Source organism: Tachypleus tridentatus, chromosome 6 (assembly GCF_004210375.1).
Source record: "Tachypleus tridentatus isolate NWPU-2018 chromosome 6, ASM421037v1, whole genome shotgun sequence".
NCBI lineage: Eukaryota > Metazoa > Arthropoda > Merostomata > Xiphosura > Limulidae > Tachypleus > Tachypleus tridentatus.
The window spans coordinates 29933008-29950886 of record NC_134830.1 but is presented as its reverse complement, the minus strand read 5'-3'; the positions used below and the strand labels follow the sequence as shown (position 1 = coordinate 29950886).

The 17879-nt window shown below is 36.3% G+C and overlaps 1 protein-coding gene across 1 annotated transcript in view; it reads right to left on the bottom strand.

Annotated features, from left to right (window-relative positions):
- The window catches only part of LOC143252168 (scavenger receptor class B member 1-like), a 44177-nt gene extending 38350 nt beyond the window's left edge, over positions 1 to 5827 (bottom strand). The window contains exon 1 of the mRNA XM_076503882.1: positions 5342 to 5827. The gene's annotated coding sequence lies outside the window, so the exon portion shown is untranslated. The remainder of the gene's footprint in view (positions 1 to 5341) is intronic.
- Positions 5828 to 17879: the final 12052 nt, after the last annotated feature.

Sequence of the window (17879 nt, the reverse complement as noted above, 5' to 3'; positions counted from 1 at the left end):
AGCGCAGATAGCCCTCATGTAGCTTTGCGCGAAACAAAACAAGAAGTGCTTGCCCCACAACTGGATGAAAATATGCATTCGGGTAACTAATTCTGAAACGTGCGACGCACTGGTTGTATATACTTTATTGTAAATAAATAAATAAAAATAAAGTACTGGATGAAATAGTCTGAGACTTCACATAATAAATTTTCATTATGTATAATTAAGCGTCGTTTTTCTTTAAACATCTGTGTTATTTGAACTTTCCTTTTTTTTTTTATCTTTAGCTCCTATTAACATTCCAGTTTAGTTTTCTATACATTTCAATATTATCTTAAATATCAAGTAGGCCAAACCAGTTCGATGTCACGTTGTAGGTCAAACAAGTTTCACACTGATTATTAATTCGTTACATCATTTACGCAGTATGCAAAGTCTAGAGAAACACTGAAAGTTTCTCTTTTGAACATCAAACGTGTAACAAAGTAAGCGCAACACCAGTTTTAATGTAATATACACTCACATCTTTCACATAGCATGTACAAAACACCAGCCTTTGATTGTTTTTGAATTTCGCGCAAAGCTACACGAGGACTACCTGCGCTACCCGTCCATAATTTAGCAGTGTAAGACTAGAGGGAAGACAACTAGTCATCACCACCCACCGCCAATTTTTGGAATACTCTTTTACCAATGAAAGGGATTGACCGTAACATTATAATGCCCCCAAGGCTGAAAAGGCGAGCATATTTAGTAGGACTCGGAGCCAGCCTTTGAATAACACGACGAGATTAGTAAACATTGTTAATTAAAAAGGGGAATAGGGACATTAGAAAGTACTTAAAGGATCAAAATCAAAACTTTTATATTTCTAAGTTTACAGGAAGGGACTATAAAAAGGTAAAGAAGACAAACAAGTTTCTACATTACTTTCTTGAGCTTCATATCCAAATGTCGGTGAAGTGAAAATAGGGAATTTAGCTTGAGAAAATAATACAGACGTTATTTACATTCTTAGAGTCTTTAGTACGACAAAGAATCACACATGTACTTGTGTACAACTACAACAAACAAAATGTATTTTTTTTTCTCCCGAGATCCTCTTGAAGGCAAAAAATGTATCATCACGGATCTAATGACCAACTTCCATTAATGTAACAAAAGACGAGCAGCAAAGAAAAACTCTCATTGGAACGAAATAATGTTCCTTCTAAGATAATACACCACAAATTAATACAATGTATGAAGACTTAGTAACACGATTACTTGTTAAGTCTACATGACACATATGTGTGTTTTTCAAGTGCTAGAATAAGGCAACACAAATAATACATGCAAAATAGACAAAGCGACACACTTAGCTTAAGTCGATAACTGATACCTTAACACCAACTATCTAAACATAGTAACAGATGTATGAAATGGTGCAGTAACTTTATATTGGGTTCATAATAGGAATTTGAGCAAACTGCCAGCTATAAATTTTCAGCCTTGTTTTTTTTGTGATTATTATTTGTAGATTTAAAATTTTCAATTTTAAGTTATTTTGCACGTTTACTTTGTTAATACACAGCAATGAGAAAGTATATGTCTAAAATAAAACTCAACTTCCACATACATATGACCTTTTACCAGTATAAAACTAGTATTTTCGAATGAAAAACAAATACGTTTAAATGAAGGTTCTTGTCTTTTAAAGTGATTATTTATTGAACCACGTGGCTTTGCGCCTGGGGTTTCGTGTCAACACGTGTTTAATACGTGTCGAGAACAAAAAACAGCCGCTCAAAACAACATCACATCTATCATGTACTTATAACCATATATATCAACTTTCAACAAAAAGTATTTAGTTTTTAAACTGGTATATGTTTAGGTTTGGGTGTAAAATACGAATCTAAATTTGCTATTGTCTTGTTAAGCGTTAACAATAATAATATTACTAAAATATAAACAAATTTTTATTTTGTCTAACAGTCGTGAAATAAGTTATACGAGTATTACTTATTATCAACATTTGGATGGGAAAGTTTTGAGTGTTGTTTCAAGAATAAGTCTGTTTTTTTAGGGTGAGTTTTGCCTTTATGGTGAATTAGACTTTTGAGCAAATTCTTGTGTGATCCATATTATGAACCATAATAGTGGTTTATGATAATGCTACATTAATTCAGAAGAAAGAACACACTTCACGATAAGCTGAATTTATGTTGTCAGCTTTAATCAACCTGTTGCCAATTGAAATTAATAAAGTGAGTCCGATGAACGTAGCCGTGTAATTCAAACCACTTTAGTAAATATTTGATTTCGGAACTTCGAGCAAAGCTACATTAGGACTGTCTGCACCAGATATTCCTAATTTTGAATTAACAGAGCAGAGGAAAAACAGTCTCTCGTCTCTCAAAACGTTCCACTGCCAACCCTTGAGCTACTTCCATCAACTAATGGAATTTCTCCTTCATTCGTACAGCTGAACTTCGTACTCAAAGTACGGTGTGCATTTTTACGACAACGAGACACAAACAATGAAACCTCAACTTCATATTCCGACAAGTTATCATTAGGTCACACTCGGTCCTTTTAGAAAATAGAAAATTATAGTGCGCCATCAACAATTAGACTTAAAAATTATTCTGTAGTTTTATTATGATGACAAACGTGATTTTCAGGAATTCAAATATCCATAAAGTGTTATAACGTCACGAAACCATGCACGACAACCTAGTGGAACAACAACTTTGTATGGAGACCGAGAAACATTCTGCGATAACAATCTCTAGGTGACAGCACTAATGCATAGATTCAAAATAGTTGCTGTGTAGCAAAATAATGGACAATTTTTTTCCTTTTTCTTTTCTATGTGTGGCGTGTCAGTACCCTTTTAACTATTCAGTGGCAAGTCCACATCCGTGGGGGAGGCGAAGCCCTTCACTATCACTAGTAAACCGATCGCTTTTAACATTTATTTTTTACTTTCTTTGGTGGCCTTTCGTTATATAACTGCTTTTGTTACATGCAAAAATAGCATTTTCATACTTATCAGAGGAAATTTACTAGAAATGTTTATTTACAGTGATAATAAAGGAAACATTACACTATTTCATATATATGTTTTTCGTCTTTGGACACTAAAGTTATGCATGAAACGAGTTCTACTTTGGACCAGAAAATAACTCCCAACTATTATACCTGGCTACGGGCTTAAAGTGGTAACACTTTCTACAATGAATGAACTTATTTTAGTGTACGATATATTTTACCAATTAACATAAGTCATCGACTACATCTAGAATAGAAAATATTCTCTAAGCTCATATTAAAAATCAACAGCTATTTCACTGACTTTCCAATTATTGTTTGTTTGTTTCTGAATTTTGCGCAAAGCTACACGAGGACTAACTGCGCTAGCCGTCCCTAAGTTAGTAGTGCGAGACTAGAGAGAAGGCAGCTAGTTATTACCATCCACCGCCAACTCTTGGGCTACTCTTTTACCAACGAATAGTGAGATTATAATGCCCCCACGGCTGAAAGGGCGAGCATGTTTGGTGAAACAGGGATTCGAAACTGCAACCCTCAGATTATGAATCGAACGCCATAACCACCTGGCCATGTCGGGCCCATCAAAGTATAATATCCATAGAAATCAATACTGCCTAAAAATTAGAAACGGCTTAAGGCAGGCTTAAAATATGTAGTCCTCCCCCACAAGGGCTATTCATCTATTATAGGCTCTTATATATATATATATATATATTACACATTATAAAATGCAAAGTATAAATAAGTATCTTAGTACTTATTGATATGAATAATATTTTCTGTTTTCCATTTCAAAAAATTTTGACCCATTTGTATTTTTAAGTTTTATTAAACAACAACTTTTGTTTTTGGGAATGAGGAAAAGTGAATGGATATTTTTGTGTCACATAAACACTGAAGAATTTATGAACTTGGGATAGTGGTCACATATAATATTTTATTTAAATATAACAATATGCTCTGTGCAAGGCGATTGAAAATTAAATCACTACTGCGAAGGGGGTTGAACTTTTAAGTTTTAGTAAATCATTTTTTAAACTTATCAATACAAAGACCGATAGATAGTTTCATAAAAGTGTTTTTTGAATATTTTAAAGCAAAATATGCACCAATAAAAATCGCGTAGGGTTTAAAAATACAAGCCCTCTATTACAACTGTTTTGTATCGTTCCGCGACGAAAGTCTGTGGTTGCGTGTAAGCATAGTCATGTGAAAACACCTCCTCACTGTGTCACGTGACAAAAAGTGTAAAGTGTTCAGTATTACCATGATTTCAAAGAATCTGAGTGTAAACGCCCTTGAAATTATGAACAGAGGAAGTTAACAACTTTTTTTTTTTTAATAATAACACTAATGACGCAATATAATGTATCAACAAATGATATTAAAAAAGCATGTTGGACTTCAACTAAAAATCTGATGACATAATTGTAAAAAAATGATTAATTATCTTGGAGGTAAGAGTGGAATGAATAACTACAGTTTTTATTATTTTTTCAACCAGCAATGAAGTAGTATTATATGTACTGAAGTATATTGTTTTGAATTTTTGTGTTGGCCAAGCGTGTTAAGGCGTGCGACCTCGTAATCTGAGGGTCGCGGGTTCGCATCCCGGTCGCACCAAACATGCTCGCCCTTTCAGCCGTGCGGGCGTTATAATGTGACGGTCAATCCCACTATTCGTTGGTAAAAGAGTAGCCCAAGAGTTGGCGGTGGGTGGTGATGACTAGCTGCCTTCCCTCTAGTCTTACACTGCTAAATTATGGACGGCTAGCACAGATAGGCCTTGAGTAGCTTTGTGCGAAATTCAAAAAACAAACAAAACAAACAAACAATTTTCGTGCAAAAGCTACGCTAGGGCTATCCGCGCTAGTCGTCCCTAATTTACCAGTGTAAGACTAGAGGGAAGGCAACTAGTCATCACCACCCACCGCCAACTCTTGGGCTACTCTTTTTACCAGCGAATAGTGGGATTGACCATAACGTTATAACACCCCAAGGCTGAAAGGGCGAGCATGTTTAGTGTGATGGGAATTCCAACACGCGAACTTCGGATTAACCACCTGGCCATGTCGGGCCGACATTGAAAGAATCACCTCCCCCTAACAACAAACAAACAAAATGCATTAAAATATGTCACTTAAATATGTTAGATTTTATTAGACAACGTGGATTATTTCTTTACACAACATATAATCAGTCACTAATTTATTAATGCTTAATGAATGATTTATTACTATATAGAACTAGATGAAAGAAGCACCATGGTAAAACTAATACATCATAGATTGTTATTACAAAATTGTCTGTTTTCAATACTTACATACAAAACTATGCAAGGGCAGTCTGCATATAACCCTCTTAACCATTTCAATTTATTGACTGGATTCAAAGGGAAAGAACATAGTTGACAGGATCCACAGTCATTTTATGGGATACATTTTTCTGACCGAATGGTGGGACATTCACTCTTTCATAGGGCCCTCGTTACCCTAAAGTCAAGAGTGTATTCTTGCGCCAGGGCGGGGCTAGGAACCACGAACGTTCGGATTCACTTTCTGGGCGATCTAACCCACCTGACTATGTCCGCTCCTGTTATTATACACTATCTGAATTCTATGTAAGTTATTTATATAATGTTGCTATTACACATTGTTGAAGACATCCTGTTGCATAAATGATTACTGTAATGTCTTTGTTACCCACAGTTAAAGGATAGTTCACAAACTGTTCTTTGTATTGTTATCATAGTACGTAGTGAGACACTACACAAATTAACAGCGAATTAAATTCTGAATGCATATGTACCACGAAGTGTTATTGCGCCATCAGAATGAGGTGAACCTCTGAAGATTTCCAATTAATTTGTTAAATAAATCCATGTTAGTTTAGAATGAGCAGAGCACCATTAATTCGCTTCCGCGAACAATCTTAATTGGCAGTATTTTGTGGGTCAGGGTCATCAGAAAAACACATCTCACGAACTTTCCACGCTATGCCTTTTACACCACAGTAATACGAAGCAGGTCGAACTGGCTTATTCTGGAGATAGGTATGAATGAGGTCACGAGTACTTTCTTCACCTTTGACCTCGCGAATATTTATCAGCATTAAGAACCCCGTTAGAACGGTACTTGTACCACATTGCCAAGACCTCACGTTCAGCGTTAGCGACACCCACAGCACGTTGAAAAACATTCCTAGGAATTCCCATCTCGTCATCTTCATCAGATTCTTTGTATACTATAAAAACACGACTAACCCACGGTGAAGTGTCGTTCAGTATACTTGAAAAATAGCGTCAGTGTTTAGAAAACAAGAACAAAACAATGGGCAGTCCGCCTGTAAATGTTATACACTATGGTGTTATGAGAACAAGCGTGAAATACATTTTACTCACGTCGTACAAGTCACCAAGAAAAGATCAAAGAAAGTTAAACACATAATATGCGATCACCCTTATTTTATTTTTCACGACTTTAATCGAGCAATGTTTAAAAACACGCCTGTTACATGATAAGATAAGGCAGTGAACAACAATAATAACAGAAAGCAAACAAAGAAATACAAAGGGTTTACGTTATTTCACATTACTCACTGTTAAAGCACCATAGTCTTCTGGTAAATAAACATCATATGCGTAAAAGTATCTTTATTTTTTATGTTTTTGTAATGTGAGATAATTATAGTGAAAAGCTAGTTATTTCAAAAAGGCAATAATTTCTGCGCTACAATAACAGTTCATCATATATCGTTAAGTATTAGGCGCGTCACTTATTGATTTCTTATACAATAATAAATTGAACTTCTGCTGACCTATGACACCTTAGCAGAAGTTATTTTGTAGCTGCCCCAAATACAACACACGCATTAATATAGAGTTCCAAACCACATTTGGTTTGTAGCACAAACCAGAAGAGAAGGTGGAGTAGCAAAGATTGTTTCTAATTAAAGTGCCTTAACCACCTCACCATGCCGGGCCAAATCCAATGTAAACCAATGTGACAGAACATCTTGAGTAACTGCTTTTCCTGACTTACAGCTGGCCTGGCATGGCCAAGCGTGTTAAGGCGTGCGAATTCTAATCTAAGAGTCGCGGGTTCGCATCCCCGTCGCGCCAAACATGCTCGCCCTCCCAGCCGTGGGGGCGTTATAATGTGACGGTCAATCCCACTATTCGTTGGTAAAAGAGTAGCCCAAGAGTTAGCGGTGGGCGGTGATGACTAGCTGCCTTCCTTCTAGTCTTACACTGCTAAATTAGGGACGGCTAGCACAGATAGCTCTCGAGTAGCTTTGTGCGAAATTCAAAAACAAACAAACCTGACTTACAGAAGCTTTTCTGCTGGCCGTGTTAATTATTTCACAGTGTATTTGGGACATGGAACTGAAGCGGATTTAGTGATTTAAATAACATGCATGAAGTAAAAGAAATGAAAATTCCTCGAGTCACATATTTTCAACTCTAGGTTTAGTTAGGTTTGGAAAATACTGATTCCAAATAAATAACCAACATAAAATAAATGTGCAAATGCACAAAGTGAACTTTCGGTTTTATTCACTGACGCTGGTTTGAAAGGAAAACCAGTGAATAAATTACTTGTTTGCGAAGTGCCAAGTTAGATGTAGTCCTGCAACAACTTATAAAGTTGAGTGAGTTAACCTTGTCTCTTCCAGCAACCAGTACCTCAGTTGATCGTTCTTTCTCTCATTTAAAAATAATTCACAGCTACACCAGAAATGTACAACAACAAGAAAGACTTGCAAGTTTAGCGTTAATTGCGATTCAGAAAAACCTTGTTAAGTAAATAAAAACTGATAGTTTCTATGAAGATATAATAAATGTATTCATTCAGAAGGAAAGAAGAATGGAATTAACATGTAAATAATGTAAGTAATATGTCTTGTTTTTATCTTTAACTAGAAGTACTTAGTATGAAACATAATTAATGACTACAAGTAATTAATTTTATTTTTATTGGCCGTCTTGTACATTTTTATTTATTATTTTATAATCCACTAGGACATATCTCTACACGGCCTTGGTTGCCGGGTAGCCTGAATGGGATTTAAATTACGTATGCACCATATGCCACGGGTGCATGCAGAGTACTTGAGTACCTATCACCATATGCGCCTGGTGCATGCAGAGTACTTGAGTGCTTATCACCATATGCGCCTGGCGCATGCAGAGTACTTAAGTACTTATCACCATATGCGCCTGGTGCATGCAGAGTACTTGTCACCATATGCTACTTCTTCACTTTTGAAAAAAAAATTTAGAGAGCAATCTATAACTAAAAGGCAACATAAATTGCAGAGCAGTTTGCAAGAAATTAACTTTTCTCTTTGTCTGAAAATATACATTAATATACTTTATTTTGTGAGAAATGCAGAGATGTGTGCTGCCCTGTAATTGGATAAGATCCAAAGAAGTTATGACTGATTTTGTACATAGAGTTGGGTAATTTTTACCTTAATTATGACTATGGTCATGGCATTGGTAAATAACATATATGGAACACTAAGCATTCCCGAACATTTTGTGAAATCTGTGAGGATTGCTGAGACAACGAACCCGAATCTCTTGTTGTTTTATTATTGTTAAGATGGGAACGAGGTCAAAGGTAAAGCTAAAACAGCAAAACGTCTAATGTGTTGCAAGTGACGTACCATTTACTTAAAACATTACAACACGAGCGGTAACTTTTCGGGTGTAACGAAGACGATTCTGTGTAGTGCAAGTCTTGAAGATGTGAAGGAAAACGAATTAACTTAAGGTAAGGAAAGGTTTGTTTGTTTGTTTGTTTTGAATTTCGCGCAAAGCTACATTAGGATTATCTGCGCTAGCCGTCCCTAATTTTGCAGTGTAAGACTAGGGGGAAGGGAGTTAGTCATCATTACTCACTGCCAACTCTTGGGCTACTCTTTTACCAACGAATAGTGGGATTGATCGTCACTTTATAACGCCTTCACGGCTGGAAGGGCGAGCATGTTTGGAGTGACGAGGATTCACACCCACGACTCTTGAGGGGGAACTGAGCCTCGGATTACTGCGATGTAAATCCGTAAAACGAGTGCCATATGGATTCTCTGTTTCACTTTAAGATACCGTAAATTGTGTATGAAAGTAATTATTATCTATTCTACCATATAATAAGTGTTTTTGTTTCGTAATTACACTATGTCGATACGGTTCAGATGAACAGATTCCAATATGATTTTTATAGAATCCGATATAACGTAAGAGGAATTGTGGTAAACTTCATTCCACCATACCTCTGAAAGATTAAGCCCGAAGTCCCCACTGATAACTTTTTATTTTTGGATATAATTTAAACTTGGACTTTTCTTAAACACTTTTCCTACCATGTCAGGAAAAAAATATTTTGAAGTAAAGAGAATTATATGCTAATAAATTATGTGTTGTTATGTACAACGTCACTTTGCTTCGCGAGTATTGGATTTCGCCAATGAAGCGTTTATTGAATTTATTTAATAATGAACAGAGTATGAGGCCACGAAAATCACGGTTGTGTAATTTATCAAGATTCCGGATATGGTAAATTACGGTACCGCATGTAGCTATCCTTTTGTGTTTTTTTTTGGATGCTGTATCCGGTATAACCTCCCCTGAGTAGCAGGACAAATATGTAGTTTAACATATAATTTGCTTAACAGGATGTTTTTCAAATTAAAACCGATTCGTTTCCTCCCTTTCTCCCTCAAGCAGGCTAGTCCTGAGCAGAACTAGAATATTTCTAACGAATGCTGCAGGAATGACTTGAACTTTGCGTATTCAGGTCGGGCATCATACCTAACGGTTTACCTACTGACATTTGTATTACTGTCGACTACTAACTAGTTTACACTAACTTCCACCTCGTTCTTGATATATTACATAAATAAAACAGAAATGAAAATAAAAATGTGAAAGTTGGAGAGCGTAAAGTTAAGAGCAGAGGGGGGAACACTCCTTACAGTAAAGATTAGAGCAGAGGGGGGAACATTCCTCACAGTAAAGATTAGAGCAGAGGGGGGAACATTCCTCACAGTAAAGATTAAAGCAGAGGGGGGAACACTCCTCACAGTAAAGTTAAGAGTAGAGGGGTGAACACTCCTCACAGTAAAGTTAGAGCAGAGGGGGAAACACTCCTCGCAGTAAAGATTAGAGCAGAGGGGGGAACACTCCTCGCAGTAAAGATTAGAGCAGAGGGGGGAACACTCCTCGCAGTAAAGATTAGAGCAGAGGGGGAACACTCCTTACAGTAAAGTTTAGAACAGAGGGGAAACACTCCTCGCACACAAACAAACGGAGCTGAGAATTGTGCCCAATGAAGAGACGGTAAGACAACAGTACAAAGAGCTTTAACTAATTTGATTAGTCGTTTTTTCATGGCAGAATATAAATTTTAAACTTTAAAGAGTTATAAAACAATATCAAATCGTTTTAATACTGAACTGGTAGTGCTATTGCTAGATCATAATTAGTTTAAAAGGGTGATCGTAAAAGAAAAACAAAACTAACAACTGATATAATGATTCTGGTTGTGTGCTATATTTTAATCCAAAGAACAAATCAACTTATTAAGAATTAAAAGTTGCAAAATATTTAAGAATCACTAGATATATAAATTTCAGTCAATGGTAATACTCATATGTGTATTTCAATATAGCTGACAGTTGGAGCGGCTTCTATTTACTTTGGTGTTTGATGCCCATAAAACACTTATTTCGACTCAATGAAATGTTTAGATTATATAAGATATTCTGTCGGAAGAGTTAAACATACTAAAAATAATTATAATATCTTAAATAAGTACGTGTATAAAGGGTTGACAAGTCAGAAACTATACAGATGGCGCGAGATTTTTTGAGTTCAGTACATAAATTACGTAGTAGTATAAGTCATATGACTAGTGGCTTTAATATGTATGGTTTTTACAGTCCTTTTTATTCTATACTCCAGTCGCGGGTTCGAATCGCCTTTACATCAAACATGCTGGTCCTTTTAGCCGTAGGGACGTTATAATGCTATGGCCAATCCCACTATTCGTTGGTAAAAGAGCAGCCCAAGAGTTGGCAGTGGGTGGTTATGACTAGCTGCCTTCCCTCTAGTCTTACACTGCTTAATTAGGGACGACTAGCGCAGATAGCCCTCGTGTAGCTTTGCGCGAAATTAAGAAAACAAACAATTCTATATTCCTCAAGTTGATGTAATTAAACGTCGAAACATTTACATTGTCTGTTTTGAGACCGTTGACGGTTTCAGAATACAGTTTTTACAGTTATATACTTTAAAATCGTTTGTTTGAGTGTTTTAATTATACAAGTGGAAAAAAATGTTGTTTTTTTTTTTTTTAAATTTGAAAGTGTAGAAACACTAAAACAGTGAGGAAACAATATAGGAATGTGCATGGTGTTATAAAACTTCCTCTCTGCAACTTCACAAGGGGGCGCCTAACATTTGGTCCATGCCTACTTCGTTTAATTTTTCTATACTGTACAAAATACGCCAGATAGACTAAACTTATCAAATTTAAGTATGTTTATCATACAGCGACTAGATATTTTGAATTATTGGAAACAATAGATGTACTGTATGATACCAGAAGAATAAGATATTCGTGTGGACCCATGACTTGCATGGTTTTTATTTCTTCACAAATTGTACCTCATTTTACAATTGTATGAGAAGACAACAGGATTTCGTACATTAAATATATAGGTGGAGTAAAATACAACTATGAAACTCACAAGAATTTTCTGAACATGGACGTCATGGATTCATTACTGTCTATAGAAAAGTAAAAAAATCACATATACACTTTGCATATATCCATAAGGTGTATAACATCACAAACATAGAAAAACGAAGTGGACATAGGTCAGATGTTGGATACGCTGCTTGTGAGGTTATACAGAGGAAGTTTTATTACATCATGCTCATTCCTACCTTGTTTCCTCACTTTTTGGTGTACTTATTCCTGTACTCTTAATTTTAAAACAATTTCCCACTTGTTCATGCAATTTTGTTTTGTTTTTCATACAAGGTGACATGATCTTGTGCAACATTCATTCATGTTGACATGCTATATTTATATCACCAGTTTTAGTGTGCACCGTAATATTAAACAACGTATTACTGATTTTAACAATACCTAGTATTATCAATTATAGAGACACATTTGGAATAGTACAAACCACTTAATGGTAAATTATTTACTTTATTTATGAAAAACACGCAGATCTTTGTTTGTTTGTTTGTTTATTTTTGAATTTCGCGCAAAGCTACACGAGGACTATTTGCGCTAACCATCCATAATTTAGCAGTGTAAGACTAGAAAGAAGGCAGATAGTCATCATCACCAACTCTTGGGCTACTCTTTTACCAACGTATAGTGGGATTGATCGTAACTTTATAACGCTCCCACGGCTGAAAGAGCGAGCATGTTAGATGTGATGTGGATTTGAACCCGCCACCCTTAGATTACGAGTCGGTGCCTTAACCATCGCGCCATGCAGGGCCTCACGCGGATCTAATTGCCATTTACTGTTTAAAATTAAAGTATTGTAAATAATATTTAATGAAAACAGATTATAAATTGATGCGGTATGTAAAGACAGCTGTATATTAACCGAAAATGTTTTGGTTAATCGGTGAAAATATTCTCCCCTCCCTCTCTCTCTCTCTCTCTATATATATATATATATATAATAGAAACTCGTATTTGGATTTGAATCTTGATTTGGGGCACACGTGGTTTGATTTCTCATCAATGACAGTGCTTGTATTTTTTTTCTATACAGCTCTCAGGAATGGTCTACTGTGGATGATTTCTCTGTGTGAGTTTAGTAGTTTTTATGTGCGAGCATAAACAAACTTTTGAGCAATTAGTTTGTTTTATGTAACGACAATTGGTCTGAAGACAGTTCCAAAAAAGGAGTTGAAACCTTTTCCAGTAATTTTGAACGTGGAAGTTTTAAAAAGAAATACATAAATAAACGCTTGATTTTAAAATTTATTTTTCTACGTTATATATAGATTTAAACCAAACAATCTAATACGTTCGTATGTCTTCAATGGATGTTTTCAAACAAAATTGCCCCCCAGTGGCTCAGCGGTATGTTTGCAGACTCACAACGCTAAAATCCAGATTTCGATACCCGTGGTGGGCAGAGCACAGATATCCCATTGTGTAGCTTTGTGCTTAACTCAAAAAACAATAACAACAAACAAAATTATATTCACTTGCTAAATCTGTTCAGCTCAAATTAAAAGTGGGTGTTGGTATGTGAAAACTAGCTGATTATTTTATTTCCTTTTCCATACAAACAATATGATAGGTTAATTATACCTTATAAAAATAAATACTAATACAATGACACGGCGTCACAGTTTTCGAGCTTTGATGCTACAAGAGGCACGCTTAAATGTCCGTATTTTTGCCGCATGACGGATTTTCGATCGTTCAACAGTGCAATGCCCTAAGAAAGATTTTATTGCTAGGGTTAACTGTTAGTGTGATATTCAGGTAAACTGATGTCTAAAAGCTAGCAAAAACTCCCTAGAAAACTTAGATTCGAAACAATTAAACGTAGAATAAATCAAATTCGGACGGAAAAGGAAAGTAAAACAGAAATATTTTCTCATACAACACTGAATGATATTTCTTATACAAGTGTTCTGAAACTATGTTTTGTGGTATGTAATAACAAAATTCACAACCATGTCAACTACGACGTCACAATATTTTAAAGAACGGGTATTCATATGTCGAGAGTGCGTAATTGTGAAGAGATAAAGCGAACTATATTTCCAAGAAGGGAATCTCCAAAGTTTTCCACAGAAGCAGACAAACTTGTAAATGGTTTGCAGTAATATAATTCGAAACGAAACTCCAAGCCAAGCTAGAGCAACACCTTCGTATATAAAGGACTACAGTTATGAAAGAAATTCTTTGAATGTAAAAGACTGATGAAGGTCGTTGTATTTCCTGGTACGTTGGCCACAAAAATATAAAAAAATTGAAATCAAAGACATTCACAAACCACACCTGGAAATCAACAATTGTTTTCATGAGAAAAAAAAATGGCGAAGAACTTGAAATAATAGCTCACAGGTCAAGATACTCCATGCAATTGTTACTGACTTTTGTTTAAGGATATTGAATGTGGTCTTAAAAATTGAAGTCCACGATACACTACAAGATCTTTGGAAAGTTCTCAAGGTGTAAGATTTAAGACGTATATTGTCGTTATTTGTAGAAACTTGTTATAGCGATTATCAGGAAGAACATGGACGAATGGGAACGATCTCTGAAACGTCACTGTTGTAAAGTGTGATTAACAGCTCGTGGTCATTGTTCTTTTAAAAATGGATGAAACGCATGTAATATATTATTATTCAAGAATTATGCCAAACAATACCCGATAAAGGGTTTAAAACAAATTTTGAAAGATCGTGCACTTCACGAAGGAAAATAAAACCCACCAGTAATTTCACACTTACAATGGCTATCAGGGTTCGATTTCTTTCAGTGGACTCAACAGAGAGCCCAATGTTGCTTTGCTATAAGAACACACACACACAACGACTACAGTTTCAGTATTGTATCAGAGTCTAACTTAATGACAGTTTCTGCTTACGATAAAAAAATTGTGTGAAAGTATACACTTTAATTTCCAAAATTTGTTTCAGCATATAATTACCATGTTATAAATTCGAAGCAGATGGCGTGCCAGTGTAACAATTATAAACGCAGTAACTAGCGTAAGCGTTAAGCTTGATCAGGTTGAAGTGATGAGGAATGACATGACTAGCATGAAGACAAGCATTATGAAAGTCAGTTCTAAGAACGCACTAAAGCATAGTTCTGTTCTATGTGGATGAGCTGTAAGTATCATGTTTAGTGCTTTGGAATCATTAACGAGCGTCAGGCTTAGTTCTCCCACACAGGCAAGGAATGAGAAGCCTAGTTTATGAAAACGTGTGTCAAGGTCAATCCAGAAGGATAACTCCAGTTATGGACATGGCAAGAATTCTGTTGAGTTATACTGTAACGATAAAAACGTTGAAACCTATAGAATCGATACCAAGTGTCAAGCTCAGTTTTGTTGAAGCAGTAACATTAGGTGGCTCATTTGGATATTCGTTCAAAGTTGCACAAAGACTGTTTGCGCTGGCCGTCCCAAATTTTGAAACTAATAGTGTTGCTGAATTTTCGCACAAAGCAGTCCGAAGACTGTCTGCACTGGTCATCACTAATTCTGAGGGCCCGTCATGGCCAGGTGGTTAGGGCTCTCCACTTGTAATCTGAAGGTCGCGAGTTCGAATGCCCGTCACACCAAACACGTTCGCCCTTTCAGCTATTATTTACCAACTATTCGTTGGTAAAAAGTAGCCCAAGACTTGACGGTGGGTGATGATAACCAGCTGCCATCCCTCTCTTCTTACACTGTTAAATTAGGTACGGCTAGCGCAGAAAACCTTCGTGTAGGTTTGCGCAAAATTAAAAAAAAGCACACACACACAAACTCTAATTCTGAAGTCATGGACTAGAGGGAAGACAGCTGTTCAACACCATCCCCAAACAACTCTGGGGCTTCTCCATCGTACAGTGCAATTTAAATGTCACTCGTATACACATCCACGGACCAAAAGTGAGATGAAACGCTAACCATGGACTCGACTACGTTAACTACTAGGCACGTCAGGGTTGATGCTCTGGTGAATGAATACGCTTAGGCGTGAAACTCAGTTTCGTGAGACCTTTTGAGAAGTGTAACATAGTTGAAGGCATATTCAATAACCTCTGATCAAAGCAAGTTACCTATTACACGGAAAGAACTAAAATATTTAATCGTAAATACTGCATTCCCGCTCGTTACCACAACGAACAAAAGCAAAATTTGTGAGTTTGTGTATATAAGTTTTATGATTATAGAAGTTCTCGTACAAAATTCTTTCAAAAAATTCTGAATAACAATTAAGCTCTTCTGAAACATTGTACAAGCAGCAATTATAATAATAAAAACAAGTTCTATGTGAAATCTGACAATTTTTTTACACGTTAGATGGAAATAATAGATTTACAAATTTATACATGCAACCATTCTTTTTGTTTTAGACCCCAGTGGCTCAGCGGTATGTCTGAGGACTTACAACGCTAAAAACCGGGTTTCGATACACGTGGTGGGTAGAACACAGATAGCCCATCGTGTAGCTTCGAGCTTAATTCAAAATAACAGCAACATTTAAAATACAGGCCCGGCATGGCCAGGTGGGTTAAGGCGTTCGACTCATAATCCGAGAGTTGCGAGTTCGAATCTCCGTCACACAAAACAAGCTCGCCCTTTCAGCCATGGGGCGTTATAATGTTACGACCAATTCCACTATTTATTGGTAAAAGAGTAGCCCAAGAGTTGGTAGTGGGTAGTGATAACTAGCTGTCTTCCCTCTAATTTTACACTGCTAAATTAGGGACGGCTAGCACAGATAGCCCTCGAGTAGCTTTGTGCGAAATTCAAAATAAACTCTCTATGTCACACACACACACATTGTCGTCAAGGGATTTCTCAACTGTGTAATAGTGGTTCTGGATAAATACCAAATCTGTTAAAGAAAAAATTAAAGTAGGGGGCGTGAATGCGTCAAGCTGTCTTTTTTTTTTATTATTCAAGGACAGAGAACAAATTATCTTGTTATCATCAGGGTAGATTCTGGTTGAGATATTGCTTCATTATCCACTCCAACCAGGTAAGAATAATACAATATAATTATAGTAAGAGCTATAATGTTACATGCGATTTATGGTCAATACACTAAATATTATGATTCGTACTTAAGCAGATCCACAAAATTATTAGGTCGTAAATACGTAAAGACAAGTATATTCTCTGGTACAACTGATAACTTTAGTCTTCAAGTTGTAACAGGAATATAAGAAAAGAAATAAACAAAGAAATGCTAGTAGACAGATAGATTATTATTTGGTTTATTTTGAATTTCGCGCAAAACTACACGAGTGTTACCTGCGCTAGCTTCCCATAATTTAGCAGTGTAAGACAAGAGGGAAGGCAGCTAGTCATCACCACCTGCGCCAACTCTTGGGCTACTCTTTTACCAACGAAGAGTGGGATTCACCGTCACATTATAACGCCTCCACGGCTGAAAGGACGAGCATGTTTGGTGTGATGGGGATTCGAACCCGCGACCCTCAGATTACGAGTCGAGTGCCTTATCCACCTGGCCATGCCGGGCCTAGTTGACATGAAAACTGAAACTGACATAATCACGATCCATTTCTCTAATAAGAAGCTTTAGAAACAATCTTTGCTACTTCATCTTTGTTTTCCCCTTCTTTTCTGGCTTGTGCTACAAACCAAATGTGGTTTGGAACTCTATATTTATGCGTGTGTGTATTATGTTGTATTTGGGGCAGCCACAAAATAACCTCCTAAAGTGTCACAGGTCAGCAGAAGTTTAAATTATTGTATAACCCGCGATTTTCGAATATATTAAATTATATTTTAAATTGATCTCGAAATCGAATAATAGTTTCTTAAAAACTTGTATTGTTGGAAGAGATTTAGAAAACATTCGTACATGTTTTCTGCCTCACAAATCTAGGAGTCAAAATTATTGAAATTCACAGGATGGCGAAGTTCACAGTTCATTGTAACTTTAGTCTGCAGTTAGTCCATCTAGGTCTTGTGTGTTCATCACTGAAAACTTCATTTTTCTGTAAGTTACAACAAACGACACTTTCATTTCCACTTCCACATAGATACCACGAAAACGACATCTTGTAGCGGTAGCCACGAGCTGTAAAAGAGATACTGATAGGCATGACGGGAAATGT